We start from the raw sequence: 7,547 nt of genomic DNA, 5'->3' as shown, positions 1-7,547 counted from the left end.
TGGGGAATTTTATACACTTGACATGTATTATCTGAAAGCTAACCATACACTTTTTAAAGAGCAAGGTTGTGCATCCAAATTTATCAAATGCAGATTCATCACTCATCAAACCTGAAGTATGTGAATGATATCTATATGGGTCAAAACCTGCTAAAACCACCTCTATTTGCCATTACTGCTGAAAAAGGTCCTGCAGAGCTGAGCAGCCAAGATGTGTGACTTCACCGAGGACCAGACCGCAGAGTTCAAAGAGGCTTTCCAGCTGTTTGACCGAACAGGTGATGGCAAGATCCTGTACAGCCAAGGAGGGGACATGATGAGGGCCCTGGACCAGAACCCTACCAACGCCGAGGTGCTCAAGGTCCTGGGGAAGCCCAAGAGCGATGAGATGAATGTGAGGGTGTTGGACTTCGAACACTTCCTGCCCATGCTGCAGACTGTGGCCAAGAACAAGGACTAGGGAACTTATGAGGACTATGTCAAAGGCCTTCGTGTGTTCGACAAGGAAGGGAATGGTACCGTCATGGGTGCTGAAATCCGGCATGTCCTATTCACACTGGGAGAGAAGATGACAGAGGAGGAAGTAGAGATGCTGGTGGCGAGTCGTGAGGATGGCAACGGTTGTATCAACTATTAAGAGCTTGTCCAGATGGTGCTGAATGGCTAAGGACATTTCCAGACCCCGAGCCTGTGCCTTGCCCAGTGTGGGATCTCCCTAGGCCCCTCCTAGGCTCCCTTGTCACAGCATCTTGCCATCTGGTTTCTTCTGGATGTCTGTCTTCACCAAATAAAATTCCCTCTTTGCCCCCACCCCCCCCCAAAAAAAAACCCCCCTCTATTTCAAAGCAAGATTATGAGCTAACAGAAATACCAAAGTCTTAACAGTACCTAAACTATACAGTCATTTGCAGTAGAGTCCTTACAGATGTGATACAGTAGAAGTGAAGTCATGTTGGCTTATAGCAAGCCTGAGTCCAATAGCTGGTATACTTGTAGAAGCCTTCAAAGATGAGTAAAAACAGAATGAGGAAGTCCATGTGGAGACAGAAAAGGAGGCTGAAATGATGCAGCCATAATCCTTTTTTCCTCCTTTTCATTCTCTCCTTAATTTTTTCTTTGTAGTATAGACTGTTCTGTATTTGAGATAAGACATTTGATCATGTGCACCATGAAATGTACTGGGTTACCTTTAGAAACTAGAGGAGAACCATGTGACAGATTCTCCCTCAGAGCTTCCAGAATGAAAGGATTGTACCAACAATATGATTTTTGGAGTCATCTTTGATATTTTTTCTTTCCTTCAAAGGAGTATCATCAGTAAGCTTCTTAAGAAAACATCTCCAAAAACTTTTTCCTTCTGGTAAAATACTTTTAGGAACCCTAGTCTAAGTTATTGGTATCTGTTAATAAGAAGGAAATTTGAGAAAATGAAAACAGGACATTTTTGGTTTTTATTCTACAGACTAAGCTAAGAAGCTTTTTATTCATATGATAGTTTTAAAAATGAAGAATAATAAGATGAGTCAAGGATATTGACAATTGCTAGCAATGAAAGAAAAAAATCAGAAATTTGAGTTTTCTTTTTACATGGAAGGATATAAAAAGTAGAGAAAAATGTTTTCTTTTTAAATGGGTCATACTGAGGTATATTTGAATGACAACTAGGTTAGTTCAGTAGAAAGGAAGAAACTGATGGCTAAGTAGGAAAAAAAGGTATAATCAATATCCACTGAAGGTGAGAAGGGTTGAAATTCAAAGTAGAGGCCAATGCGTTGGAAAATGAAAATATTTTTAAATGTGTGTAAATGTTTTGCTAGCATTTATAGAACCACTTGCATGTCTAAGCCTGTGGCAGTCACCATGTGGGTACTGAGAATTAAACCCAATCCTCTGTAAGAGCAGCAAATGCTCTTACCTTTGAATTATTTCTCCAGTCCTAAGGAAACAATTTATAGTAAGAGTAAGGCAGTAGAGTATGATGATCAGAATCATTGTGTGGAAACAACTTGCCTGGGCTCAGCTCTGATGTTTGCCATTTGGGTTTTGCTATTGATTTTGATATAGCCATTAAAAATGCTTTTATATTTCATATCCTTCTACTAAGATGAAAATGAAAAACATAGATCATAGCTAATAACTAATGATATCTATGTTTATATAGACTAATGATTTATAGTAGATAAGGTATATAGTATACACAACAGATGCTGACACAATGCATTTACAATAAATGTCAGCTGTTGCTATAATTATTTGGTGACAGATGCCGGTATGTTGGAAAGAATCTTGATGGGAGGGTGAAGCAGCTGCCATATGACTAAGTCCATATGTTGAAGAAGAATGAAGAGTTGAACACAGAGATTTGTGAAGAAAGGTGAAGAAAAAATATGAAGCAGCAAGGGGGAGACTTTGCTTTCTGAAAATATTTTTCTTGATAGATATAATATAGTTCTGAAAACTCTACAAAACTTACTTGTTATAAAGAACAAATGATGTGCTATCAAAGAGATCATTAAAAAGCACTGTACTAGCTGGTAATGGTGGTACACGCCTTTAATCCCAGCACAAAGGAAGCATAGGCAGGAGGATTTCTCTTAATTCAAGGCCAACCTGGTCTATGTAGTGAGTTCCAGGACAACCAGCCAAATGGTATATAGAAAGACTACATATCAAACAAGCAAACAAAAACCAAAATAAAAGTACTGTATGAATGTTACTATTTTTGTCAACCCAACAAATCAAATTGAAATGTTTTTCCTACAGCTGGATTTGAGGAATGGTAAAAGATATCATGTAATTGTTCACTTTGTTGTCTGAATCATAGGCTTATTTTCCTGATGCTTCTTAATCTTGGCTATATTCGAAGCTGTCTTTTCTTATTTGTATATACTATACTTTAATAAGTTTGAGGTGAAAAAATAATGTTCCAAATTCAGTGTGGTTCAGGTTGTAAAAGCTTATTATCTCAAAATATGAATTATACCTCTTAGCCTTTGGGCTTCTCTCAAAATGCAAATATTATTATTTAACAGGCTAAGTTGATTTTAAAATAAGGCTTGGGTACTCATGTTTGTAGCAAATAAATGGCATGTAAAACTCCTGGCAATCTTACCATTTTGACAACATGACATTTTCCCATCCAGCTGGTCATTAGGCCTTTCCAACTGTCAATGTCTCTTGCAATCTGCTTTAATAGTAGCATATAATTAGCTTTATACAGACCTCAGACATTGGGGGGTGATATTCCAATGCAAATATCAAAATCCCAAGAAAGTTAACTCAAAGAGACATATGTTGCCACCATTCTTCATGACAATCTTTAGCTCTGAAAGCAGTACCAGTTGATTTGTGTAAGGTACTTTGAATCATAATATGGAAATATTGTAATTAAATACCTACTAGAGTTCTGGAAAATGTGTTCAAGCGAATGATATAAATAGCAACATGTCATTAAAGTACTTTGTTTGTCTTCACATCTAGAGCTTAGTAATTGTTTTAATAATAGCTGCCAAATAATTGGAGAAAAATTATTTCTAGTTCCTGGTTGAAGTGTTCAAGATTTGAGTATTAGAAAAGGTTTAAATCAACACAATATTATTTATAAACTAGCACACAGATTAATCTAATTCATCTCAATTTAATGTATCACACTTAATTATATACACACCCTCACACTTATATACTTAAGCACAATCTAATTTTCAGTGACAAAAGCATGTTATTTTTACTGTGCTGCTGGAGTTATACCTAGGAAGCTATCTCCCGTGCCCATCTGTTGTAGGGTACTTCCCACTTTCTCTTCTATCAGGTTCAGTGTGTTCACACTGATATTGAGGTCTTTAATCCATTTCTACTTGAGTTTTGTGCATGGTGATAGATATGGGTCTATTTTCATTCTTCTACAGGTTGACATCCAGTTGTGCCAGCACCATTTGTTGAAGATGCTTTCTTTCTTCCATTGTATATTTTTAGCTCCTTTATCGAAAATGAGGTATTCATAGGTTTGTGGGTTAAAATCCGGGTCTTCTATACGATTCCAATAGTCGACTTCTCTGTTTTTATGCCAGTACCACACTGTTTTCATTACTGTAGCTCTGTAATAGAGTTTGAGGTCAGGGATGGTAATGCCTCCAGCAGATCCTTTATTGTATAGGATTGTTTTGGCTATCCTGGGTTTTTTGTTTTTCCATATAAAGTTGATTATTGTCCTCTCAAGATCTGTGAAGAATTTTGATGGGACCTTGATGGGGATTGCATTGAATCTATAAATTGCCTTTGATAGAATTTCCATTTTTACTATGTTGATCCTCCCAATCCAGGAGCATGGGAGGTCCTTCCATTTTCTGGTATCTTCTTCAATTTCTTTCTTCAATGCCTTAAAGTTCTTGTCAAATAGATCTTTCACTTCCTTGGTTAGAGTTACCCCAAGATGAGAAAACAGTGACTAAGACAAAGCAGTGTTTATCATGATTTTTTGCTAACAAAAAATGAAAGATTCCTATTATTGACATAGTTCTAAGAGTCCTTTATTCTTTATTTTTGCAACACAAATAAATATTCTTAGCAAATTAAATAATGTAATCTACAAGGCTTCAGATCTACCCACAGGAAACTTTTTGTTTGGAAAGACAAGTCCAAGATGCCAATGGTGTATTTCAAACTCTAACTTGGCCGGGTTCATGATCCCACATCACAGGAGAGTAGAGAATTTGCCATCTCCTTATGAGTTTAAGGCTGCCTTTATTTCAGCTATTTATGATAAATTGGGCAATGACCAAATGCCTTAACTTTTAGAAAGAAGCTTCAGTTTGGAATTTAGAGTAAAATTCCAAACAAAATGTTCATGAATAACATTTGAACTAGATGTCAGATGGAATTCTTTATTCATTTTGAGTTTTTCATGAAACCATTTTCTGTACCTCAGTGACTTGACAAGAACTCTAGACTTGAGTTTCTCATTGTGCACCTGTTTATGTCTCTTGACAATTATGCCTTTACCCTAAAACCCTACTTGATTTCTTTCTGGGGATCATTATTTCTTTACTAAGACATTGCTATCTATCTATCTATCTATCTATCTATCTATCTATCTATCTATCTATCTATCTATCTATCTATCTAATACATAATTTAATTACTGTTATCTGTATATATAATACATAATTTAATTACTGTTACTTATTAGAGAGGACAAGTAAAAGCATGAAGAACATTATCATTCTTTAATTCCTTAATAACAGATTATTAATCAGACAAGTTATTCAGCTTTTAAATAAGCGAAGGGAAAGAAAAACAGATCAGTATATATATATATATATATATATATATATATATATATATATATATATAATGCTGTTTGATGTTTCAAAAACTGGAAAATGTCTCAGCAGTAAAAGGCATTGACTGTTTTTGCATAGGCCCCTTGTGTATTTCTGCCACTTAAGGTTACAGTGAAATAGATGGATGTCTGTAAAGTTAGATTTGAGTTGATGCAAAACCTGACAGTACTTTGATCTTAGACTTTCCAGCCTCCAGAAATGTAGAAAATAAAGTTCTGTTGCTTAAATGTCAGTAAATCTATGAGCTTCTTAAATTTTTAAAAGACTATCATACATGAGTACTTATTTTATATGACTTACACTCTTCCTCCTCCTCTAACTATCCCAAATTACAAGGGGCATCAAGGTACCCTTCTGGACTTCTTTGTCTCTTCAGTAAAAGTTTTTAAGAATGGAGTCAAAAACACAAGGACAATTTTATTAAATTTTAAATGAAAACACACAGGGCAAGAAAGCTATAAAACCTCAGCAGCTGCCTTGAGAAAGAGAACAGAGGAGAAAAGGGAATCATGCCATTTCAACTGGCACAAAGATCAGACAAACTGAGGGTACACAGATGTGTAGGAAGGGAGACCTTGGAATCAGTGAGGAAAACCAAAATACTGTGCAAAAGTCCTAAGTGTTAAAAAAAAACCATGCATAGAAAACAGAAAGAATAAAAAGAAAAGGTGTGCTTTTATGAAAAGAGGACAGACATACAACACTTCTATTTTTTGTGGTGCATAATATTCTGCATTAAGGGAAAAGATATTGCAAAGGAAGAATACGGTATCCCATTAAAGAAATAATCATTTCGCTTATCTCATTTAGTATGGCTTACAGTGAACCAACCTTCCTATGGGTGGTCTCTTAACCAAAATGGAGTATTAGGCCTATAACCAGAAAAGACATTCCATTCTCTAGAAAGGAGATTTTCTCTACTCTACCATTTTGCCTCTGAAGTAATTCTATGTATTTTGAAAATGGATACAAGATTAGAGCTCCAAATAATTCTGTCCGTCTTTGGCGTCTGGCAAGGACGAGCCTACCAAGAAGCCCAATGACATTTTTGGCTTTTTGCTAAGAAAGAAAATGATTACTTTAGGGGCTGTTTTTACCCTAAACTGCCTATCCAATTTTTGCCTCTGACCTCATCATATTCACCCATCCCCACTTCTTTTCAAATTCATTTTTTTTCATTCTTAATTACTATTTATACAATATTTTTATCACTTAGTGAGTTCATTTAGTGTTGCTTATATGTACAATGTTTAGGGCCGATCACTTGGGCCTGAATGACCTATCTAGGATCTCAATGCATGAATGGAATCAGGAATACTGCAGCATGGGAAAGAATGAATGATTGCAAAAAAATATTTTTGTGAGTATTTCAGTGATTTGGCCATAACATTTACTAAGCAAGTGATGATTCAGCTTCTATGGCTAAGCTGATTTTTCCTTGTGTCCCTAAGCATTACTATTAATGCTACTGTGTTCAATGTTATTTAAGTTCATTTGTTCTATATTCTTTGAGAAGGTGGCAAACATGTATGAACACTGATGAGATTAAATAACTTCCAGTCATATGGCATGTATTTTCTTCTAGAGATCAAAACAATTTAACTGGCTTTACTTCGTTAAGACATTGTCCTTCAGTGTTTAAGTGCATATTTTATGGAATTAAATGAATAGATGTTTAAGTCAAAAAGCAGCAACTGTATGAACTTGAACTAGCTATTTTTTCTCTCTGGATGTTTGATTTTTGTTTTTCTTTTTGTTGTTCTAAAATGGAGAAAATAATGACACCTATATCAGAGAACTGAGGATTCTGGTAGCAATTCAATTAATGTAAAGGGGGACAAAATGCTAAATGCGCCTTAGTCACTATGTCAAAATTAATGGCTATTGTTGCTATTGCTGGTACTATTGTTACTATTTTTGAAGGAAGGTTAGAAATCCCACTGAAATGAACTAGTAAGAGTGCAGGACCAATAAAAGAATAAGGAATAATTGATACATCTTTCTCATGGGTAGTTTAAGAGAATGATCACCAGATACTTTCTTCAAGTTTTTCCTGTAATTCTAAAAAATTTAAAGTGTCTATTTAGCTCATTAGTAACTTCTTTTTTTTTTAAAGTAAGCATTACTTAGTTAAGGATAAAGCATGACTCTATAAGCGTTTTTTTTTTTTTTGGTTTCCTGTAAACCACATGCCACATGCTTCCAAGA

At 35.3% G+C, this 7,547-nt stretch overlaps 1 pseudogene; it reads left to right on the top strand.

The window, feature by feature from the left end:
- The first annotated feature begins 211 nt into the window (after positions 1–211).
- LOC121436643 lies at positions 212–637 on the top strand (annotated as a pseudogene).
- The last annotated feature ends 6,910 nt before the right edge of the window (positions 638–7,547 follow it).

The sequence above is a fragment of the Microtus oregoni genome, unplaced genomic scaffold (genome assembly GCF_018167655.1).
Source record: "Microtus oregoni isolate MIOR12 unplaced genomic scaffold, Mior012 000050F_000, whole genome shotgun sequence".
NCBI classification, from domain to species: Eukaryota; Metazoa; Chordata; class Mammalia; order Rodentia; family Cricetidae; genus Microtus; species Microtus oregoni.
Note: the sequence above shows the minus strand (reverse complement) of the source record. Positions and strands in the feature narration are given on the sequence as shown.